This window comes from Nansenia antarctica (assembly GCF_963989245.1).
Source record: "Nansenia antarctica genome assembly, chromosome: 15".
NCBI classification, from domain to species: Eukaryota; Metazoa; Chordata; class Actinopteri; order Argentiniformes; family Microstomatidae; genus Nansenia; species Nansenia antarctica.
Genome location: NC_137685.1, coordinates 18738546 through 18763491, shown reverse-complemented (window position 1 = coordinate 18763491; position 24946 = coordinate 18738546). Strand labels below are relative to the sequence as shown.

General features: G+C 43.9%; 1 pseudogene across 1 annotated transcript; it reads left to right on the top strand.

The window, feature by feature from the left end:
- The first annotated feature begins 3607 nt into the window (after nucleotides 1–3607).
- LOC308171216 (inverted formin-2-like) lies at nucleotides 3608–22421 on the top strand (annotated as a pseudogene). Its single transcript has 3 exons — nucleotides 3608–3749; nucleotides 9665–11206; nucleotides 22314–22421. The product of its transcript is annotated as an inverted formin-2-like (transcript).
- The last annotated feature ends 2525 nt before the right edge of the window (nucleotides 22422–24946 follow it).

Here is a 24946-nt window from a genome sequence, read left to right as displayed (position 1 = left end):
TTTAGCTAGCTAAAGATATTGACCCCCCCCCCCCCCTACAACTTGTCTAGATATTATGTTCCAACGTGTCTGCTGAATCCCACAGTAAGGGTATCTAGCTGACTAGCTAGCTAACGCTAGGCTACATAGGTGGTAAACAAACTGGCTACATTTTGGGAATATACATGGGTACTTTCTCGCCAAATGTTGTAGGGCCACATTTACAAAAGCTTAGCCCATGGAGGTGCTGGGCCCTATTATGCACTTCTTAACTTGCCGTCTTAAGTGTTAATTAAGACGCACCGCCAGGTTAAGACCTACCGCCACCCTTATTATGCGCTTCATACGCGCTACTGCTATTATGCAGGTGTCGATAGGCGCCCACACATAAGACGTAAAACTTCTGTGCATATATTGCTCATTGTGGGAGTGTTCATATGTTAATGAAGTGCACTAGGCGCCCCTGCTATTATGCGATCTGACTTTGCTCCTATCGCTAAGAAGTGGTTTGAAAAGTTCTTAAGTTTAGACTTCATGCACGTTTTGAAACACGAGCGTGCCTCCGCGGTTTGCGCATGCATGTGGGCACACATGAACACGCACGTGGCTCCACGGCAAGACGTCAATTACGGTCACAGTATAAATGCTTTATTTCAGAAGGGAGAGGCAGAGAAGCGCGCTGACCTCCTTCTTAGGACTTCCATAATAGCATAGCGCTAATGACTCAACGCAGCCGGTTCTTAAAGGGAATGGCACCTGGCACGCTGATTGGGTTGATTGAGAAGACGCCCAAAACACACCCATGACTAATTTCTTTGCTTAGCGCCGGGTTTTAGGCGCCCACTACAGCACGCATAATAGCAAAGTGGCCTTGACCACGCCTCCACGTCTTAAGTTTAGATCTACCGCCTCGTCTTATTGATGAAGTGCATAATAGGGCCCCTAGCCTGCTATAAAATCCCTGCTGCCGGCCGGTGTGAAATGCATTCTGGGATACTGACCCAAACTAGCGAGCTTGCTTTACACACAAACTTTAGTTACGTCACCTGCATCAGCTTGAATTTTCACATTGAATAGTCACATGCGTATGAAACCCCTATGCACATTTTCCCTCTTGCATTGACTGAATTAGCTTGCTAGCTAGATCATGATCACTAGTGAGCTGGTTAAAAATTACAGGAGGACCCCGAGGTGGCGATGTTTCCAGAGCAGACGATGACAATAAATTTCCCCTTCATAGGAGTTCAGTATTTATTTATTTTTTAAAGGTTATTTTTTTCAGAGTGGGGCAGTACCACTCATATTTTTCATTTTATTGGATAGAGATAGTGAAGGTAGACAGGAAAGTACGGAGGAGAGGGCATGTCAGCAGGGCATGGGCCGGATTCGAACCCATGCCGACATGGGCATATGTGTGCACTGTAGCCTGAGAGGTAGAGGTGATAGAGGTGGTCCTCACAGACGCTGTAGATTGTGCATGTATCTATGTGATTGTAGGCAGAAACCACATTAGTCATACACGAGTTACACTAATAACATCACTAATAACATCACCAAATCAATGTAATACCTCAACAGGCTTCCTAGCCACAAGGTTTGGCTTGGCTGCAGCACCAGAGGCCCCTCCAAACCGGGGTTTTTTTAAACTGAAGAGAAGAATGGCAAATTTAATTGGTCAGCAGAATAAAATTATGACAAAACAGTGCTTGGATAAAATGAATGAATAACATGGCAAAATGTTATGGACATATTCACCATTGAGACAGTCAATGCAGGCCCAGGCCGGAGAGGACTCTGCACAGGCATGGCAGGGACTGAGGCTGTGGCAGCAGCAGGGCCATGGCAGGAGGTGGAGCTGGACCCTGCACCGTAGTAGCAGCAGTCACAGAGGCAGACGTGGGTGCCGATGGAACACTGGATGACTGCTAAAGACACACAGAAAATATATTCTTATGCCAACAATTCAAACGTATTAAACTGACAATTAAAAGGTATAACAGTCAACCATTCAGAATACTTGTCTGCTCATACATTTGATCAAACAAAAATAAAACTCAAAACGGTCAAACCTTTCTGGTAAGTATCAATTACCAGAATAAGAGAGACTGATAATGGGATCATTTTTCAGCATGACAAATAATTACATTTCATTACCTTCTGGGAGTGAAATCCACAGACGCAACGCCGTGGCCCACCAAACAGCAATGTCTGGCCATGTGCCTGCGCTGGACATTTCTCAATCTGTAACCAAATGGAATGCTCAATTTCCTTGCATATACAATCTAGCGGCTAGATGTACTGAACAGCTTCGACATCCTTCTGAACCCCTCCCAATACCCACAGACACAGGATGGTAAGTAGAAGCTAGGCCTATTTAATTAAGTTGGTTGCAAAATGCATAGTATAATTCTTTAAATAGGCCTATCCTTTTTGAATAACCTAAAATGCTTGTCTAAATTGCGAAATGTAGACTATGGCCGCCGCCCATCATAGGCTAATAATAATTATCATCATCATAATAACAATAATAATTATTAGGCTATAATAACAACAATGATGACAACAGAATAACATTTAAACCTTCCTACTTTTCAGTTAATCTGGCTGTTGATGTCATTTTGTCATAAAAAAAAAACAGGCCATCACTGATTCATTATCACTCATTCCGTCCTCTCAGCACTCTCTTGAAGAATATGCCGAACCGGCCATCCAGACCATCATTGGTCATTTTGGCCAAGAAATGACCAGCGATGATGACTCAGCACCAGCCACAGCCCCGGTCATCGATGCCACAAACGTGCAACGAGATGCCATCGGTGTCATGACAGCGCTTCGTGGTTATGGGGGCTTGCGTTTCTCAACAGCCTGCGAAGTCCTCATCCGAGACTTCAGCGAAATTTACCCAGAGTGGGCCACACTGGCCAACATAGCCTGCTTGATTCCCGTCTCCAGTGTGCCTGCAGAGAGAGGATTCTCTCTGCAGAACCCAATTAAAACTGCGCACCGAAGTCGCCTTGGGGAGGGCAAGGTCACACGGCTAATGCGCATTGCAAGTTGCGGAGAGACACTTTGCACCTTTGATTTCAAGTCCGCAGCTGCACGCTTCAATGCTTTCAAAAAGCAACGTAATAAGTAGCTGAATGATATGAGCAGCCATTGTTATTTTTTTGTTTATTTTCAGAGTTTTTACTCTAGGCTATTTTATTTAAGGCTATCCCCTATCTGAGAAAAGGCATAGGCGTATGCGCATTGCAAGTTCATTTAAATCCTATGTTAGAAAGGTTCCAATATTGAACGTGCCACTCTGCTGGCCCACGACTCACAAATGGACTCCGCTGAACGTTTGATGGAGCGCCTGCTCTCTTCCATGAGACAACAGATCTCAGCCAGTCCCAAGACCAAGACCACCAACAGGGCAATCCAGACAGACTTGCTCGGCAGCACAACCAACCAATCAGACATGGCTTCCGTAACTCCCCCTCCTCCCCCTCCACTTCCTGCTGCTACCCCAAACCCTCCTCCTCCCCCACCCCCACCCCTGCCAGGCACCACTTATGGTGCACCACTTCTGGCACACTTTTGGTGCGCCACCCCTGGTGCACCCCCACCACCTCCTCCTTTACCTGGGATGCCACCTCCTCCTCCACCACCTCTACCAGGGATGGGGCAGGGAGGTCCACCTCCTCCCCCTCCCCTGCCTGGTATGGGCCCCCTAACTCCCCCTCCCCTGCCTGGTATGGGCCCCCCTCCCCCACCACCCCCTCCCCCAGGTATTGGAGGAGGTATTATTGTGCCCCAGAACGTGCAGTTCTTGGGGGCATCCTACTACGCTCCTCTCCCCAAGGCCAGCCGCTGTCCCACACTGCGCATGAAGAAGCTCAACTGGCAGAAGCTGCCCTCCAGAGTGGTGTCTGAAAGCCAATCCATGTGGTCGTCAGTGCAGTCTGATTCCCTGGAACCTGACTACTCCAGCATTGAGGAGCTCTTCTGTCTGCCAGTGACTGACTCAAAGGCCAAAAGTACCAACACTACGGTCAAACGAGAGCCCAAAGAGATATCCTTCATTGATGCCAAGAAAAATCTAAATTTGAACATATTCTTGAAGCAGTTCAGATGCTCACATAAAGACTTTGTAGCTATGATCCAAAATGGGGACCGTTCCAAGTTTGACGTCGAGGTGCTGAAACAGATGCAGACGTTACTGCCGGAGAAACATGAGATTGAGAACCTCAAGTCATACCAAGGGGAGATAGAGAAGCTGGCCGGTGTGGATCGGTTCTACCTCGAGCTCCTATCAGTTTCATGCTACACCATGAGGATCGAGTGCATGCTTCTCTGTGAGGAGACCGCTTCTGTGTTAAAGATGCTGCAACCCAAAGCTGAGCTGCTGGACGCAGCCTGTGAGAGTTTGATAGAGAGCACTCGCCTTCCAAGTTTCTGCAAGCTCATACTTGACATTGGAAACTTCCTCAACTATGGGAGTCACACAGGCAATGCAGATGGCTTCAAGATCAGCACCTTGCTGAAGCTCACAGAAACCAAAGCCAACAAGTCCCGTATCACATTGCTCCATCACATCCTGGAGGAGGCGGAGAAAACCCATGCTGACTTGCTGAACCTTCCGGATGATCTAGAGATCTGTGAAAAGGCTGCTGGAATAAATGTGGATTCTATTCAGGCGGAGTCAAGCTCACTGGTCAAACGGTTGAAGGGTTCTGAGAAGAAAAAAAAAAGTGTCCTCTTCTTCTCAGGAGGATATCAAGCAGCAGTATCTCACTGCTATGAAGGGGAACCTGGAGGCCTGTGAGGAGCTGCAGGAGCTCTTTGCCTCCATCGAAAAGAAGAAGGAAGAGCTAGCAGAGTATCTGTGTGAGGACACGTCCCGCCTCTCACTAGAGGAGCTGTTCAACACCATCAAGACCTTCAGAGGACTCTTCCTTAAAGCAATCAAGGACAACCAGACCTGGAGAGAGCAGGCCATCAAGGCAGAGAAGAGGAAGAAACAGCAAGAGGAGGATGACGCCAAGAGACCGAGGGGGGAGAACGGAAAAATAATTCGTAAAGCCCCCCCAGTTCAGGAGGAGGGCTGCATCATAGACCACCTGTTGGCTGACATCAAGAAGGGCTATGCACTAAGGAAGACCACCAGGGCCCAGGCAGACAGGGGCAGCCTGCCCTCTAATGACAAGAAAAGGGATAGCACCCAGCCTGAACATGCCAAGCTTGAGCGATCATCAGCTGTAGATACCCAAGATGGCATAGAAGTGGACAAGGTGGCATCAACCATTCAGCAAGGATCGCAGGACAGACTGCCACACACAGGGGAGTCCACATCAGGCCTTCCAACAGGACTCAAACTGGATTCATCAGAGACCATCGCCCCCCTCAATCCTGGATTGGATCCCCTGCTCAAGGAGGGAGGAGGCTCTTCCTGGATCTAGAGAGAAAAGCCACAGACCCCACCAGGTTCACCAACAGAGGAGGGGCCCTCCTCAAAGAGGAGAGACAGAGGTCAGAGTTGCACAAAAGCCTGCCCAAGCTTGAGAAGAAGCTGAAAGCCCAGATAGACGTGTGGGAGCAGGAGCAGGGGCGGGACTTCCTGGTCAACGGACAGCAGTTCCTGCAGTTTGTGGAGGAGCAGTGGGAGACGCACCGTGTAGAGAAGGAGCAGGAGAAACTGGAGAGACAATTGAAGAAAAGCAAGCAGACAGAAATGGATATGCTCTATGGAACGTCCGTCAGAACACCAACTAAAAGGAGGTTCCTTGGCACTGTGACCCCCAGTGCCTTGTGATCCTGCCAAACAGAGAGCATTGTCAACACAGATCCCACACCTCTCAAAATGCAGTTTAACAGAAGCCAGTAAAGCTTTAGATCAGCAGGAAAGTCCAAATGTCCTACCTCATCACAATGAAAATGATGTGAATTACTATCAGACAACTGGACTGTAAACGGCAGAAACAACACAGACCCCCAGTAATCAGTGGATGTGATGTGTAATTGTTAATTCCTTATGGCCGTTTAGAGCTTCTGTGTTTCGCCCTCTGTTTTTACTGTCCTTCCGAGTAGGTAAACATGTTTTGTTGTTCTGCTTTTAGCTTTTTTAGTATCCGTATTTCACATAACGTTAAAGGCCTAATGTTATTGGTGTCAGCATTGGGGTCCGTTCAGTTTCATTCAGTTTAGGCAGTTCACGGAGGTTCCGGTTCTTAAATGTTCCTCATTGAAAAGGATGGGGGACATTTGGAATTGGAGTTGCAGTTTACTTCCTGAATTGATTAATTTTAATTGAGTTGACCCCAACCCTGATTGGTGTGAACCTCATGAAGAAAGGATGCTGCAGCACTAGATGTAAAAACAATGTTGCACTGATATATTTAAAAGATCTATGTGTTTTATGATATCGAATTGTGAAAAAGAGAGAGAGAGAGAGAGAGAGAGAGAGAGAGAAAGAGAGAAGGAAAAGACAGTGTTATGGTTTATTCTTTTTATATGGTTTCAGATGAAATGATATGAGGCTGAAATGTACAATTACAGAGATGTTTTTCATTATTGGAAAAAGCTATACACGTCTCTAATAACGTCATGTTTTATTTACCTGCTATGTTATATGATATCACCGTGTGTTTTTGTACCGTCACAAAATGTATGTGCCATTCTTTTTCTACCCCCCAAAAAAGAAGTTTTATTTTCAATACTGCTTCTGTAATTCGCTGTCTCAGATATTAAAACAAGAGGAGAAAATAACTAAGTAAAAGCAGTGAGGCCTTAAAGACTGAAGTAATGTTACTACTCTGACTGACCATCCCCTCTACTCTGCAGTCAGCCCCGACACCCAGCCCGTCTCTGTTGTCTCTGACTCAATGACTACTACATTCCAAAGAATTGGATCAAATAAATGTTTGAATAAGAAAAAAAAAAAAAATTCTAACAGTTCCCCGACTGTGACTCAGACTCAGACGAGGACTTCAAACAGCAGGACCAGGAGCTGAAGGACAGCATTCCCTTCGCGGTGATCGGCAGCAACACGGTGGTGGAGGCCAAGGGGAAGAGGGTGCGAGGCCGCCTGTACCCCTGGGGTATCGTAGAAGTGGAGAACTCGGCGCACTGTGACTTTGTGAAGCTGCGGAACATGCTGGTGCGTTCTCACATGCAGGACCTGAAGGACGTGACGCGGGAGACCCACTACGAGAACTACAGGGCCCACTGCATCCAGAGCATGACCCGCATGGTGGTCAAGGAGCGCAACCGCAAGTCTGCGGAGTCCTCCTCCATCTCTGGGTCTGTGGAGGTGAACGCCACTTCGCTCCACTTCGAGCCTCCAACATTATTATTATTATTAACTTATTCCGCAAGCTGCTGTCAGAAATGTCTGCTGAGCACCACGATCTGCTTTTGCATAACGACGTCAGGTGGCTGTCCAAAGGCAAGGCACTGGAGCGTTTCTGTGATCTCAGAGAGGAGATTACAACTTTCCTCCGCAGCAGCAGCAGCAGCAGCAGCAAGCAAACGAAGGCAGAAACACACTTGAATCGCATACTGGACGACAACTTCATGGCTGATGTCTGCTTTCTGAGCGACATTCAAACACCTGAATGACCTAAATGTGGGGCTACAAGGCAGAGACAAAACTGTGATTGATCTTTTGGAACAGGCGCGTTCCAAGTCAAACTGGACCTTTTCGCGGCCGACTACTGCACCACACACACACACGACATTTAATATCTTTATTTGCGTTCACATTTTACAATAAAATTCTTGAACACACCTGGATGGCAGCAGTGTTCTTCTCTGTTCAACTCTAATAAACATGTTCATGGAACCCCAGTGGAGGGTATCAAACGTAACTGGCCTGCTCTGGTGATGGAGCTAAATGAAGAGGCTGTGGGAGGAAATGCCCAAGCCCAAGGCCTCCTAGGTCAAATCCAGCCGTATACCTTTATCGCCTGGACTCACGCACTGGCTGATGTGCTACCGGTGATGACCAAATTGAACTTGGTTTTCCAGAAAGACGACGTAAATCTGGCCATGATCCGACCAATGGTTCACGCATCCGTAGCGGCACTAACACAGCTACGAGATGCCCCAGGCCCAGAAGAAGTTAAGTTCCAGGCGGACTGCCAAGACGGCCTGTACAATGATGTCAGAGTGACACATGTAGGTGACCGGTCCGTTCAGGCGTTTAAAAATGCCCGAGCACGCTACATCCAGCATCTAGTAGATGCACTACACGAGTGATTCCCCGAAGATTCCCTAGATGTACTGAACAGCTTCGACATCCTTCTGAACCCCCCCAATACCCACAGACGCAGGATGGTAAGTAGAAGCTAGGCCTATTTAATTAAGTTGGTTGCAAAATGCATAGTATAATTCTTTAAATAGGCCTATCCTTTTTGAATAACCTAAAATGCTTGTCTAAATTGCGAAATGTAGACTATGGCCGCCGCCCATCATAGGCTAATAATAATTATCATCATCATAATAACAATAATAATTATTAGGCTATAATAACAACAATGATGAAAACAACAGGATAACATTTAAACCTTCCTACTTTTCAGTTAATCAGGCTGTTGATGTCATTTTGTCATAAAAAAAAAACAGGCCATCACTGATTCATTATCACTCATTCCGTCCTCTCAGCGCTTGAAGAATATGCCGAACCGGCCATCCAGATCATCATTGGTCATTTTGGCCAAGAAATTACCAGCGATGATGACTCAGCACCAGCCACAGCCCCGGTCATCGATGCCACAAACGTGCAACGAGATGCCATCGGTGTCATGACAGCGCTTCGTGGTTATGGGGGCTTGCGTTTCTCAACAGCCTGCGAAGTCCTCATCCGAGACTTCAGCGAAATTTACCCAGAGTGGGCCACACTGGCCAACATAGCCTGCTTGATTCCCGTCTCCAGTGTGCCTGCAGAGAGAGGATTCTCTCTGCAGAACCCAATTAAAACTGCGCACCGAAGTCGCCTTGGGGAGGGCAAGGTCACACGGCTAATGCGCATTGCAAGTTGCGGAGAGACACTTTGCACCTTTGATTTCAAGTCCGCAGCTGCACGCTTCAATGCTTTCAAAAAGCGACGTAATAAGTAGCTGAATGATATGAGCAGCCATTGTTATTTTCTTGTTTATTTTCAGAGTTTTTACTCTAGGCTATTTTATTTAAGGCTATCCCCTATCTGAGAAAAGGCATAGGCGTATGCGCATTGCAAGTTCATTTAAATCCTATGTTAGAAAGGTTCCAATATTGAACGTGCCACTCTGCTGGCCCACGACTCACAAATGGACTCCGCTGAACGTTTGATGGAGCGCCTGCTCTCTTCCATGAGACAACAGATCTCAGCCAGTCCCAAGACCAAGACCACCAACAGGGCAATCCAGACAGACTTGCTCGGCAGCACAACCAACCAATCAGACATGGCTTCCGTAACTCCCCCTCCTCCCCCTCCACTTCCTGCTGCTACCCCAAACCCTCCTCCTCCCCCACCCCCACCCCTGCCAGGCACCACTTATGGTGCACCACTTCTGGCACACTTTTGGTGCGCCACCCCTGGTGCACCCCCACCACCTCCTCCTTTACCTGGGATGCCACCTCCTCCTCCACCACCTCTACCAGGGATGGGGCAGGGAGGTCCACCTCCTCCCCCTCCCCTGCCTGTTATGGGCCCCACCTCCCCCTCCCCTGCCTGGTATGGGCCCCCTACCTCCCCCTCCCCTGCCTGGTATGGGCCCCCCTCCCCCACCACCCCCTCCCCCAGGTATTGGAGGAGGTATTATTGTGCCCCAGAACGTGCAGTTCTTGGGGGCATCCTACTACGCTCCTCTCCCCAAGGCCAGCCGCTGTCCCACACTGCGCATGAAGAAGCTCAACTGGCAGAAGCTGCCCTCCAGAGTGGTGTCTGAAAGCCAATCCATGTGGTCGTCAGTGCAGTCTGATTCCCTGGAACCTGACTACTCCAGCATTGAGGAGCTCTTCTGTCTGCCAGTGACTGACTCAAAGGCCAAAAGTACCAACACTACGGTCAAACGAGAGCCCAAAGAGATATCCTTCATTGATGCCAAGAAAAATCTAAATTTGAACATATTCTTGAAGCAGTTCAGATGCTCACATAAAGACTTTGTAGCTATGATCCAAAATGGGGACCGTTCCAAGTTTGACGTCGAGGTGCTGAAACAGATGCAGACGTTACTGCCGGAGAAACATGAGATTGAGAACCTCAAGTCATACCAAGGGGAGATAGAGAAGCTGGCCGGTGTGGATCGGTTCTACCTCGAGCTCCTATCAGTTTCATGCTACACCATGAGGATAGAGTGCATGCTTCTCTGTGAGGAGACCGCTTCTGTGTTAAAGATGCTGCAACCCAAAGCTGAGCTGCTGGACGCAGCCTGTGAGAGTTTGATGGAGAGCACTCGCCTTCCAAGTTTCTGCAAGCTCATACTTGACATTGGAAACTTCCTCAACTATGGGAGTCACACAGGCAATGCAGATGGCTTCAAGATCAGCACCTTGCTGAAGCTCACAGAAACCAAAGCCAACAAGTCCCGTATCACATTGCTCCATCACATCCTGGAGGAGGCGGAGAAAACCCATGCTGACTTGCTGAACCTTCCGGATGATCTAGAGATCTGTGAAAAGGCTGCTGGAATGAATGTGGATTCTATTCAGGCGGAGTCGAGCTCACTGGTCAAACGGTTGAAGGGTTCTGAGAAAAAAGTGTCCTCTTCTTCTCAGGAGGATATCAAGCAGCAGTATCTCACTGCTATGAAGGGGAACCTGGAGGCCTGTGAGGAGCTGCAGGAGCTCTTTGCCTCCATCGAAAAGAAGAAGGAAGAGCTAGCAGAGTATCTGTGTGAGGACACGTCCCGCCTCTCACTAGAGGAGCTGTTCAACACCATCAAGACCTTCAGAGGACTCTTCCTTAAAGCAATCAAGGACAACCAGACCTGGAGAGAGCAGGCCATCAAGGCAGAGAAGAGGAAGAAACAGCAAGAGGAGGATGACGCCAAGAGACCGAGGGGGGAGAACGGAAAAAATAATTCGTAAAGCCCCCCCAGTTCAGGAGGAGGGCTGCATCATAGACCACCTGTTGGCTGACATCAAGAAGGGCTATGCACTAAGGAAGACCACCAGGGCCCAGGCAGACAGGGGCAGCCTGCCCTCTAATGACAAGAAAAGGGATAGCACCCAGCCTGAACATGCCAAGCTTGAGCGATCATCAGCCGTAGATACCCAAGATGGCATAGAAGTGGACAAGGTGGCATCAACCATTCAGCAAGGATCGCAGGACAGACTGCCACACACAGGGTAGTCCACATCAGGCCTTCCAACAGGACTCAAACTGGATTCATCAGAGACCATCGCCCCCCTCAATCCTGGATTGGATCCCCTGCTCAAGGAGGGATCTTCAGAGAGAGATGAGGGCATGGCTACTGAATCCGGGGTTGAGGTTAAGGATGTGAACCGTAACGAATTATCCTCTACTGGGGATGCTACTAGGGAAGGAAACACAGAAACAAAGGTGATGGATCAGAGAGGGGCTGATGGAACGGTGGTGGATGGGTGTCCAGTGTCAGCACCTACCTTGGCCACAGTTGACGGAGACACAAAGTCCAAAGAAAATACCCTATGGCTTGCGGCTCTGTTCGAAGGCCTTGGCTTCCAATCGAGTCACACTCGAAAATGAGCCATAGGGGTAGAAAAAGGAATCGGGATTGGCCCTTAAGTGCGCAGTGCATTCAGGACCGCATTGATTCAGATCGGAGAAGAAGTTGAAAGTACCACAAGTTTCTCATGTTACAACTCCAGTCAGTTAGCCAGCGGTGTGACATCAACAGTAAGGCAACAGTAACACTACTGTTATTTTATGAAACTCCGTTGTCAGATGTTGTTGTAATTGTTATTTCATTTTTATGAATCTGTAATTATGAGTCAACGACGGGTTTTGCAAGAACCACACATACACCCATTGTAGTGTTTGCAATCATCCTACCCATGCCTGAACTGTACCCTGCCTGAACCCACTAAAGAAACCTGAACACAAAGTCAATCTCCTGTCATGTGTGTCCTGATCGACGCCCCGGGGGCGAATGGAGCATACTCTCATTGAACTATTCACCTTATACAGTCCTTTCCCATAACCTCACTAACAGCCTATTTATTTTCAAAGTTGTATTCTATTTTATTTTATCTGATAAAAGGCATATGAACGGAAATTAGGCTAGCCTATGTGTCACGCCAGAAGCCTACATGTAACCTCTTGCACTTTTCAATAAAATGTTATAAATCTAGACATTGTGGTATTTCTTTATATACGTATCCCAGCCTGCCTATCAATTGTTTCTCAATAAACAGTTATGTTCTCCTCATTGTCATACTCCCGAGTCCGATTAAGTATGATTTGACAGGCAGCTAAACTAAATGCCTTCCCAACCAGCGAGACCTGGTTATAGAAATGACGTTGTTTTATTGATAAAAAAGGGTAAAACTGGAAAGAGAAAATAGAAAACTCACATTAATCCCAAACAATTTAACAGACTTCAGTTAACGTAATGTGGAGTCCGTTCATTGATCGATGCAGTCTGTTCAGTTCCCAGTGTGGCGCGCGTTCAGCGCTGGACATATGGCATAGCGCGCATGCGAATCATGAAAGCCTATATTATTATATTTATTATATAGCTCGCATCTAATCGTATCGGATGAGAAATAGACATTAAATGGCATATATAGGCTACACAACAGTAATCACCGCGACAAACATCTATATTATATTTTAATATGATGACCGGAATACCTCACATTTGTCCGGTAAATTGAAATCTTCCCGGACACGTTGACCGACACCAATTTTTTCTAAAACTTGTGTACGTTCGTACACAACAAACAAAACCACACTAACAAAAAACAAACAAACAAGCTTCTAACAAAGCTAGATAGCTAACAAGCCAACACCTGTGTGGCTAGCCTAGTAAACACTGACACAGCTTAGCATGTAACTCAGTACACTATCAAATCAAATCAAATCAAATTTTATTTGTATAGCGCATTTCTTACAAGATGCAACTCAATGCGCTTCACACAATGAAAATGTTCAGTCAATCAGTCAATCAATCAATCAATACTGACAGAGCCGCGAGCAGGCAAAAGTAAAAAACCTGTATACTATGTAGCCAGGAAAAAATTCCCTTGCAGCCCTCTACCAATAGAGCGACTACTAGCCAGTTTGCTTACCAGTACCCAGCGGTCCCCCAGGGGAGGCCAGGACCACCGGCACAAAGCAAGCAAGCAAGGGCAAAAACCTGTACACCATGTATCCAGGAAAAATTCCTTGCATATTATCGGCGTACACACTGTCCATAAATTTTGTGTTGTATTTGCATCGTTCTGCATCCAGTATGGTCACAGGTCCTGCCAAAAGAGAAACTTAAGCACAGTTATAATGCAACAACACAATAGAGACAGTAAAGATGACAGTAATACAACCTGATGGTGGTCCTGGTACACTCTTGTACCGGTTCCAGTACTGCTCTAGGTGCTATTTGGAGCTGACAGTGCCTCATCAGCACCCGGGTCCATTTTCCTGTCAATACAAATCTCAAAAACACGAGTATGGTGTAGTGGCCTAGTGATCCTAGTTCTATAATGTCCAATGTCTCCCTTAGTATCAAAAGGCGACATTGAATAAGTAGGTTTTGAGGTCACGCTTAAAAATGTCCTGAGTTTTAGACAACCTCAGGCCCTCAGGTAGGGTGTTCCACAATCTAGGAGCATATATGCTAAAAGCTGATCCTCCAAATCTCTTTGTCCTAGCCTCTGGCACTATTAAAAGTTCCGTGCCACTAGACCGTAAGGGTCTAGCTGGTGTGTATCTTATGAGCATGTCCACCATGTAATTGGGTGCATCACAGTGAAGTGATTTATAAACTAGTAAAAGGATCTTGAAGTCTATTCTATGACTGACAGGGAGCCAGTGTAGTGATCTCAAGACAGGTGTGATGTGCGCTCTCCGTTTGGTCCTAGTAAGGACACGAGCAGCAGCATTTTGAACCATTTGTAGTCTATTTATCATTTTTTTGGGGAGACCTGTCAGGAGAGCATTACAGTAATCTAGCCTACTAGTAACAAACGCATGCATTAATTTTTCAGTGTCTGCCTGGGAGAGAAATGATTGTACCTTAGTGATGTTTCTTAGATGGTAGAAGGATGTTTTAATAGTGTTATTTATATGAGTTTCAAAATTTAGATCTGGGTCAATTATGACACCAAGATTCCTGGCCTGACACTTAGTGTTAAGAGCTAGTGTTTTCAAGTGTGCAGATAATTTCTCTCTCCCAGTTTTCTCGCCAATGATCAATACCTCTGTTTTTTCTTGATTGAGTTGGAGAAAGTTTTGTGTCATCCAAATATTAATATCGGCAATACAGTCTATCAGGTGGTCGATCATCTTGTAGTCGTTGGGAGTTACTGAGATATAAAGCTGAGTGTCGTCAGCATAGCTGTGGTAGTTAACGCTATGCTTCTTGATAACAGAACTGAGGGGTAGCATGTATAGGCTAAAAAGCAACGGTCCTAAAATGGACCCCTGGGGAACTCCACAGGTTGTGCTATAATTTTTTGACTTATGGTCACCAAGGGCTACAAAGTAGTCACGGTCAGCCAGGTAAGTCCTGAACCAGTTTAAGACCGGACCTGAGAGGCCAACCCAGTTTTCAAGTCTCTCAATAAGTATGGAGTGGTCTACCGTATCAAAGGCTGCACTTAAGTCTAAGAGTACAAGAATCGAGAGTTTTTTCGAGTCTGCATTTATCCTAAGGTCATTAGTTACTTTAAGCAAAGCGGTTTCTGTGCTGTGGTATGATCGGAAACCTGACTGAAGTGGGTCATACCTATTATTTAGGACTAAGAATTCATGAAGCTGTCTATACGCTGCCTTTTCTAAAATTTTGCTTAGAAAAGTAAGATTGGATATTGGTCTACAGTTTTTTGGATCAGAAGGATCTAGGTTACTTTTCTTCAGGGTGGGTCTAACCAGGGCAGTTTTTAGCGCCGCAGGAAATATCCCTTTAAGTAGGGAGTGATTTACAATGCCTAGTATGTCATCAGACACAGATTCAAAAATGTCCTTAAAAAAGGTGGTAGGAATAGGGTCAAGAGGACACGTAGACGGTTTAAGCTGTGACACAATTTTACCTAGTGTTTCCGTACTAATCATGGTGAACATGCTCATAGTCATGTTCTGTGGTGGCGGATCTGTGGTGCTACACAAACCTAGTCTTTCCTGAGTAATACACATTCTAATATTTGTTATCTTATCCCTGAAGTGGGCTGCAAATTCCTCGCATTTGGTGACAGAGGCTGCGCCGTCTAGAGTCCTAGGAGCAGGGTTTACAAGGCAATCAATTGTCGAGAACAAGACCCTGGGGTTATTCTTGTTTGTAGATATTATCTTTGAGAAGTGATTTTTCCTAGCATTTCGCATTGCCAAGTTAAAGGCAGATAGATGTTCTTTAAAAGTATTCTGATCAATCTGTAGTTTGCTCTTTCTCCATCTGCGCTCAGCTTTTCTACATGTTCTCTTTAAGAGATTTATTTCACTGTTTCGCCATGGTGCTCTCCTCTTGGCTCCAACCTTTTTTAGTTTGGTAGGTGCCAGGGAGTCTAGGGCCATTTTTACTTTATTGTTAAAGGTAATTACTAAGTCGTTTTCACATAACGTGGGAGTTGTGTGATTACTGTTCATTAAAGCTTTGAAATGTTCAGCCACTGCAGGGGTAAGATAACGTTTTTTAACAACACGTTCAGCATTGCTTTCAGCTTTATGTGTTACAATGGTAAAGAAAATACAGAAATGGTCAGAGAGGGCCAGGTCGCTGATACCTGATATTGAGACCTCAAGACCCTTTGTAATCACAAGATCAAGGGTATGGCCATGATTGTGGGTGGGTTCATTGACATGTTGGACAAAATCCATGGATTCCAAGAGGTCAATAAATTCCCTAGCCCTCAAGTCAGCCTCATTATCAACATGAAAGTTAAAATCACCAGTGATAATAATCCTATCATAGTTGGGATGGATAATGGATAGGAACTCAGAGAAGTCAGGTAGGAAGGTAGGGGCTGGTTTCGGCGGCCTGTATACAGTTACCGTAAGAATAGGTGGTTGGCATGCCATAACTGTGGCATGATATTCAAAGGAGGAGAATATATCAAAGGATATGCTCCTGCAGTTTAGGTTATTTGAAGCTATGGTAGCTGTTCCTCCCCCCTTTTTTCCATTTCTGATTGATTGGAAAAAACTGTAGTTGGGGGGAGATGCCTCAATAAGGGCTGCTGCTCCATTTGTATCTAGCCAGGTTTCTGTGAGTAGCATGCAGTCGAGTTTTCTATCACAAATGAGCTCATTTATGATAAATGTTTTTTTGTTAGATAGGGACCTGATATTCAAAATTGCCATGGAGATGTCATTTTGACACTGGGGCTGACTCGTGGGCATACTTAATGAAATGGGTAATAGATTTCTCAAATTTGCGCCATGTATTGCCTTATTTGTGGTGGAGGGAGTCCGATGGGAGACAATAGTCTGGATGGCATGTTTGGTGTTAGAGGAATGGATCGGACTCATCCCACATCAGCGTTGACAGGGCACCGGCCAATGAATCACTAGTGAACAAACTAACACGTTTGGCTATGGAATGTGATTACATAGTTAACAAACTAACATGTTTGGCTATGGAATGTAACCTACTACATAGTTAACAAACTAACACATTTGGCTATGCCATGTAACTCACTGTCGGTGTGTCGGCAATAAACATACAAACTTGTACATACACACAGCTTAGTAAACAATGCAGAGGGGTATTCCACGTACGTTGATTAGTATATCAGCGATTAAAATAAAAGCCGCGTTCAGGCAACTCGTGAATGGGATTCAAGCCTCAGGCGATTCCTCGAACGAGGATCAGGCTTATGTCATCAGTGTTCACAGAAGACGAAAAATAAGATGTAAAATAGTGCAATACTGCCGCAATTAACAAGGCGAGGGAAATGGTTTGGCAAGAAATTGCTGACCGATTAAATGCGTAGGTCATACTAGCCCCAGTTATTGTTAAATGTTCATATTTTAATGAATGAATATTTACTACTGTGGTGATATCAGTAGCAGGCTACATATAGTCATATTGTCACGATGACATAGTGGTTTTGACCGCTGCCATAGTATTAAATCATCATTTTAAGATGATGGTTCAAATCCCTCTTCAGACACACTTTTTACTGCATTTCGTTGTCTGAATCTAATCTAAAATCTCATCTAAAAAAGTATGTAGGCTATAAAATGATGGTGTAGAGTAGACTCAGAGGATGTGTCAGAGTTGACTGAAGATGGTGCCGTTGCTGATGACAGCGAGGACACACAAGTAAAACAGCTCCAGATTAACCAGTTTCTGATCAGCCAGATGGAGAATCCACAGACCATGCCAAAGTACCAGAGGAACTAGCAGAAGCCTCAGATCTGTATGACAGTGTTATGGCTGCCACCATAACCGGGACAAATGCAAGTGAATTACTCCAGATCATAGCTCAGCGCTTGGAGGCAGAGAAGACAACCGTGGTAGATGACCGGACAGCAGCACTCTGGCCACAGTACATGGAGATGATTGACCTAGTCCGTGCATTCATCAGATTGGAGAAAACTGGAAATTGGGATCAGCACCTTGATACCCTGACAGACATGATGCCATTCATTCCGGCTGCCTCCGGACATAGCTTGTATGTGAAATATACAATAATCCTATAATTCTATACCCGCACCTGCTAACTGTAACTTGAATACACAGCGAAAATGTGGGCCAAATACAATTCTCTTCGTCGTTGATTTGAATGTGAACGATTGATAGCTTTTCCAAATGTCTCTTAACTTTTTCTAGATCTTTGATGGTATTACAAACATGTATTTGATGACATCATTGGTTATTTATTGTTTAACAGATATTATTATTGACAAAATACTAGTGTTCCTTCTTTATTTTACATAAATGAATATTCAGATCTTTTCCATACCTCCAGAAAATGCGCCAAATAGAAGACACACATCCCCAAGTTAACAAAAGATTTCTGGAAGATGGTCTGCAAGTTGTTCATACGTCAAATTAATACTAGGCTGGACTATCCCCCGACCTTGTAATAGAACAAGCCCTCATGCGAAGTATGAAACACAACGTTTGGTTCTAGTGGATGTGGGTTCTTTCCAACCCGGCAACATCTGAAATCAACAATGCAATGAAAGAAGTGACAGGGGTAAACTATGAAACTAGTGAACAACACAAGGACCGTTCTGCATCAACACAGGAAAGAGACAACGCAGACACTAAATAAACAGACATAGGCAGACATCAAAATACTTGATGATACTTGATTGTTGGAGTCACAAAATCTGTTGCCGGGTATGAACACCTTCAACACCTAATCACTGGTGTGACAGCCCATAATACGGTGAATGTGGACCATTCAAAAGAGGTCTTAAATCTCACAACATAGCTATCTATCTCACGGCATTTGATAACAATGTCGAAGCGAGAGGCGTTTATAGCTTCGGTCTGCAAAGAGAATGTGGAGGACTTTCTACATTTTGAAAAACTCCACGTAACTTTGGAAAGATTACACCACGATTATGAACAGCCTTCATTTAAAGGACATGGTAGGGAAAAAGGTGACAGAATATACCTTCAAGAGGAAAGCACATGCAGTCACCATGGATTACAAATCCACAGTCAAACTGAACAAATTATCTGAAGACTTCCAAGTATGAACTCTGTGGGTATCCACCTGCGCTCTGCTCAAAAACAGTGTTTCTCCCAGTGAACAAACCCCAAATTGCAAAAGCAATATGGAACGCAGTCCCTCATGATGGTGCCAGAAAGAGACATCCCGTACTTTACTTTACTTTTATTTATTTGTATAGCACTTATTAAGACAGCAGTCACAAAGTGCTTCACAGTACATTTGGTAGAATATTGCATAACACAGCAAATAAACAGCCAGCGTAATTCATAAAAAAGTAAACAAGCATTTCACACAAGCAATAAAACAAATGATAAAATGAACGAATGATAAAATCAATGCAAATATCAGAAGTAAAAAGAGAAAACAACGTATAAAAATGCCATCCTATATAAGTGGGTTTTTAAACGTTTTTTAAAAAGTGGTACAGACCCAGCTAACCTGACAGTGAGGGGGAGGCGATTCCATAATGTTGGAGCTCCAACAGTAAAAGCACGGCCACCCTTTGTTTTGAGCCAGGTGTGTTTTAAGGAGGGATTTAAAAATCTCCAGGGTCTGAGCGGCCCGTACGTGGAGGGGGATGCTGTTCCAAAGTTTAGGTGCAGCAGCCGCAAAGCCTCATGGTCATGGGTAAAGGTGAGCCCATGTGGCTGTGTCGTTGTGTTGAAGACAGGCTGAAAGCGATGCAAATGACTCCACCCTGCCCCCACTGTGATAGATGACTCCAGTCCAGTATGGAGGGTTACCTGCTGGTTGCCACCTCCAAAGTGAGTTTCTTTAATCTCTCTGCTATATTTACAAGAATAGTTCTCACTATAGTCTACGTGAATAACTACGTCATTCTGGGTCAGGGTTTCTCTCAAACTCCTCAGTCTTTCAAACTGGTGCTTGATATTGTAAATGTGCCTGGAGAAGTTTGAGAGGTGTTCCTGTGTGAGCTCCACCAACTTCTCAATGGAGGTATTCATCAGAGCAACGCATCCGGGTACTTTCCCCTCCCGTAATGTCCACGCCCCTTTTTGGGTGATAGAAGAGTAGAAGTTTGACTGGCGGTCAATGGGAATTTCTGGTCTTTGCTACTTTAATCCGATAAAATAAGAAAACCGTAGTGCTTTTTAGATATTAGGAGCACAAATCCGATGGCCAGTTAGGCAAACTATTATATAGTGTCATTGCCGATCAATGATCGACGTCGTTATATAGAGAAAATGAATGAAATAGGGGTTGATTCATCAGAGCAGTCATACGTCATCTCCCTGTCATCAGGCATTTGTAGTTCTTCAGTTGATTTGCCGTGTAAATCCCCAGATGAGTGTTACATTAGTTTTCTTAAGATAGGATAATAAATAAATCTGTTCAATGGGCATTTGCCAAAGTAGCCTACTGTTAATCAGTATTTATCCTGTATGGTGTATATGAAGATGTTATGACGTTTTATCATGAAAATAATGAACAGCAAGCTCGATCCAAAACTAGGGCCGGTGGAGGAGGGCAATTGTCACATTGGACAGACTACCAAAACAGAAAAATAAAGTATCTTAACGACAGCAAAAGTGATGGATGTCAGAAATACATTACCTGGAGATTCAATAAGGTACTTTTATATGACAGGATATTGGTTAGGGTTATATGACACCTGTAGCGAGATAGATAGATAGAGCCAAAAGTAAAAAGTCGCTGAGAGACGCAACCAGGGTCTGGGCTGGTAATTGTATGACGCGCCAAACAATCCGCTGAGATGAAAAGTACGTTTTAGAGCATTTATTGAATAGAACAATCAAACTTGGCGACGTACAAAAATAATCCATAAGCGATCAAAACCAGAAAAATAACAAACAATGCGTATAGAATATAGAATAGAATAGACTTTATTGTCCTTGTACAGTTGCCTATACAATGAAATTGTAGTGGTTCTTCTGAAGGTGCAAAAACAGAAAAACATATTCACATATTCACAAACCTATACACATAACATATCACAAATATTACACACTAGACAAATTCAAAAGCGAAAATGCTATAAAACAAGCTAAGAGACAATGAGGTCCGTGGTGTCAAGTGCAAATAAAGACAACAATATTAAGAAAATAAAAACAACTATAAAAGCAAGCTAAAAGACATGAGGTCAGTGTCTCATCATATGACTTCTCAATACGGTGATCAAGGCAATAAACAAACAAGTAAACTCACAATAAACCCAGCCTGTTATACTAAATACCCCCTAAATCATATTCATGCCTCCGACAACACCTCAGGTCTTTGGGTGGTTCATCCACATGGATGGAGGCAGACTGAAATTCTGTAATCCTACTTTGATTGTTTGTTTATTGCCTTGATCACCGTATTGAGAAGTCATATGGTTATGGGGGGTGATATTGCAAGGTATTTTAAGCACCTGCGCACCTTGCATTGCGGTAGTGGAGAGAGAGGGGAGCGATGTATTTTTGTTGACCGCTGTTAGAGAAAATTATCAATAAAGGCAGCCTGTTTCGTTTCAAGATGTATAAAAAATGATATTTAATATTTTCCTCTATAGAAGGAGGAAGTTTACAGGTTCGTCAGACGCATCTGAAGATTCAAAGTTCCTCGTAAAGTCAAGATCATTCATTACATCTCAGTATTTATGCACTCAGGTACCCTCAGGTAAGAGGTCCGCCCTCGAGTGAGGTCTAGACCAATCATGAGCAATGGGTGTGGATTTGTACATCGAGGAAGATGATGGGGGATGAAGGTTAAGGGGGAATCGGCCCCCACTTTCTCCTAGAGACACAAAGGTGAAAAAGGAACACAATGGCTACAACTGGTTTAGTCTGGTCTTAGAGTACTGGGTCTGGGGAAACACAAAAGTCCAAAACTGCTCTAGATGGCTTAGTCCATCTAGGTAGAAAAGAGAGCAATCAGGTCTTTGTAATCATTTATGTCTGTTGTCTAGCCAATGTCAAGCTTCAAGTAGAGAAACTGGTTTCATTTTGTGTTTACAACAGGAAATCAGTTTCTATAGCTTTCTCTAGATATTCAATTTTCTGTTGTGAAGTTTGAATCTTAAATGTAGAAAAATGTCTTATTACATATAATAGTTTTCTCTCACAACGCATTATACGCATATGACACAGATGAACCACTGATGAACCAGATGAGACACTGACCTCATGTCTTTTAGCTTGCTTTTATAGTTGTTTTTATTTTCTTAATATTGCTGTGAATATGTGAATATGTTTTTCTGTTTTTGCACCTTCAGAAGAACCACATTTTCATTGTATAGGCAACTGTACAAGGACAATAAAGTGTATTCTTTCAACCCTTCCAACTTCCTGAATGAGCAGGGAGAGTTTGAGAAGCCTGAGGCCTTCCTGCCCTTCTCTGCAGGTATATAGCGCAAAACAAAGTACATCGCTATAGATAAATGTTGATGATGGATGGAAATAAATGGCTGATTGAGCTTTTTTCTTGTTATTGTTGTTAATGTTTCAGGGCCTCGTATGTGTCTTGGGGAAGGACTAGCTCGTATGGAGCTTTTCCTGATTATGGTGACGCTTCTGCGACGCTTCCAGTTTGTCTGGCCTGAGGACGCAGGGGAACCTGACTACACTCCTGTGTTTGGAGTTACTCTGTCCCCCAAGCCCTATAGACTAGGTGTAAGGCTGAGAGGGAACCAGTGAGGGGGAAGAGGTCAGGTATAGTCTGATATTATCGATGTGATATAGTTAAACCCTGTATGTTGTTGTTGTTGTTGTTGTTGTTGTTGTACGTAAATCTATTGTACTTGCTATTGTGTTTTACACAAATAATTGTTGCTGTCAGTTTTGCTTTGTATAACCTTGATTAAGATTGATGGAACACTTGGCGCACTGTGTGACAAAATGTTGGTTCAAGTAAATATGTCTTCCTCCTTCGTCTCCTTCCTTACATGCGTTACCATTGAAGAGCATACGTTGTTAAAATGTTATTGGACTGGTATGTAATATTTTTGTAAAATAAATAGTTAGCAAACATTAGTTTAACATAAGTTATGTGGAATGTTTGGCTTGCTGAATTCTTAATAAAAGTATTTATAAATGATTGTTCTGCAGTTGTTCCTCGTCTCTAAAGCATCTTTCACACAGGTCACAACCAATGAATCGAGACTAGCAACCTGTCTTGTACAGTTGCAATCAAAATTATTCAACCCCCAATTGCACATTAGGTTTATTGGCAAACTATTTCTCAGCTGTTTGCAATAAACAAATTACACAATAACTGTTTAAGTAGTTCAATGAAACTAATATTACACGTTTAAAAAAAAAATCCAAATTCAACACAAACTTCTACTTGAGTAGGCTACAGCTCAAGCAGGAGTTGAAAATGTGAGAAAGATGCGGTGCCAACAACAGTTTAACATCGCTATTAAAATCGATTTTCTCTGACCTAGCAAAAGTGAACCCTCGCATATGGAGTATACGGTTTAGCAATCGGTTTTGCGAATCACATTATTGCATTACAATTTGAATATTGACTCAAATAACGCAGGCAAATGTGGAAAATGAATATGCTATTTTGGGATTGCATAGTCATTTGCACATTAGAATGAACTTTAGAATTTTGTCAGCTACAAAGCAGCGCATGACATTAAAATTAAATGTCAAAAAATTAAATGTCAAATGGCTTTGCATTATAATTTTAATATTGACAGTGAATGTGCACATCAGGTACATGAAAATGAAAATGAAAATCATTAGAATTGCATTTGAATTTGAATATTGTCTGAAAGAATGCATGCAAAAGTGGAACATGCAATTGCAATCTCATATTGCATTAGCATTTGAATTAAGTCTACTATATGCTTCCATACCTTGGTAGCCTAGTGACCATGTCGTTGCTCATTGATAGTACAGTATCGTGTCCTCACTCTCCATAAAATTGGATAGCCTGGTTATATTACCCCACATTAACCACTGTAGCCTACTGTCTATTCATTGACATGTACATACTTTTATCAAGCTGAAGCAAGCATATTTTCTTCAGAATAGTCATTTATTAGTGACGTTGATTACTGTGAAGTCAATGCGGACGGTGGTCAAGTTGTTAATGTAGCCTCGCGCTACGTGCACTGAATATGAATGTAAAAAGTAAATATATTTGCATGAATATCAATATGTACAGTAAAGATATATCTATACAGTGTGATGCGTACAGGACAAGGACGAATAAGATATGTGCAGTGCGCACGTATCCTTTGTGCACTCCTTCATAATACGTGAGGCAATATTTCTTATGTCGGTGGAAATGGTATCCATTTCAAAGCGTTTCTCCTCTTTCATACTTCTGCCAGCGGAGGCGCAGTTGATAATTTCTCCAGTTTCTATGCGTACGCATGGCTGCCAGTGTGCTTAGAGGTGCGCACAGTTTCACAAGATCTCGCCTCTTGGGGTATCGATGATCATGAAATGCATCTGCGTTTCCTGGGGCCTCATTTATAGAAAGTACTTTGGATCAAATTTGATCTTACCCGTGTCGTACGTAGAAAACCACGTCAAAGTAGTGATTTATAACATTTCAACGTGAGTCAATTTGACCGTGGAAACGATCGTAGCTCTACGTCAGGTAATTGACTTGACGTACGCACATTACCTACTGGTTATGCAGAGTTATTACAGGCATTTTTCGGAGTTCTGTCTGGCGTTTGACTGACCATTTATATGCAACGTTTGCAGGAAAAGTGCTATACAAATACAAAGTTATTATTATAGGCAACTATGGGCGTCAAAAAGGGTGGTACAAGATGCTCGTTCACGTGCAAACATTTTAGAGTTGATTGTGATTCATAAATGGAAGCAGGCGTGGGACTTGCAAATGCCACTGGCGTGCGCACCGTTTTATTAATCCGAATGTTGGTGTGGGTAAATGTTCTTGCTTTGCGTAGGTACGCAAGCCGTTTACGCCAGTTATACGCAAAGCTTTATAAATGAGGCTGGTCCCATAGGCTACATGAAGTCAACAATCAGCTCAGGAACACAAAATTGAGAAATATGTAGAGAAAGATAGACAGTTTAATGTATACATCTTCCACTGTATCCAAAATATCCGAAATATAATGCTTAATATGTCCGGGAGCCATGGGGTTGAACCAGCTTTTCTGCTGTTTCTTGTTGCATCAGCCATGACTGCAGCATCCTCACTCAAATGAGAGGACGTGACAGAGTTAGGA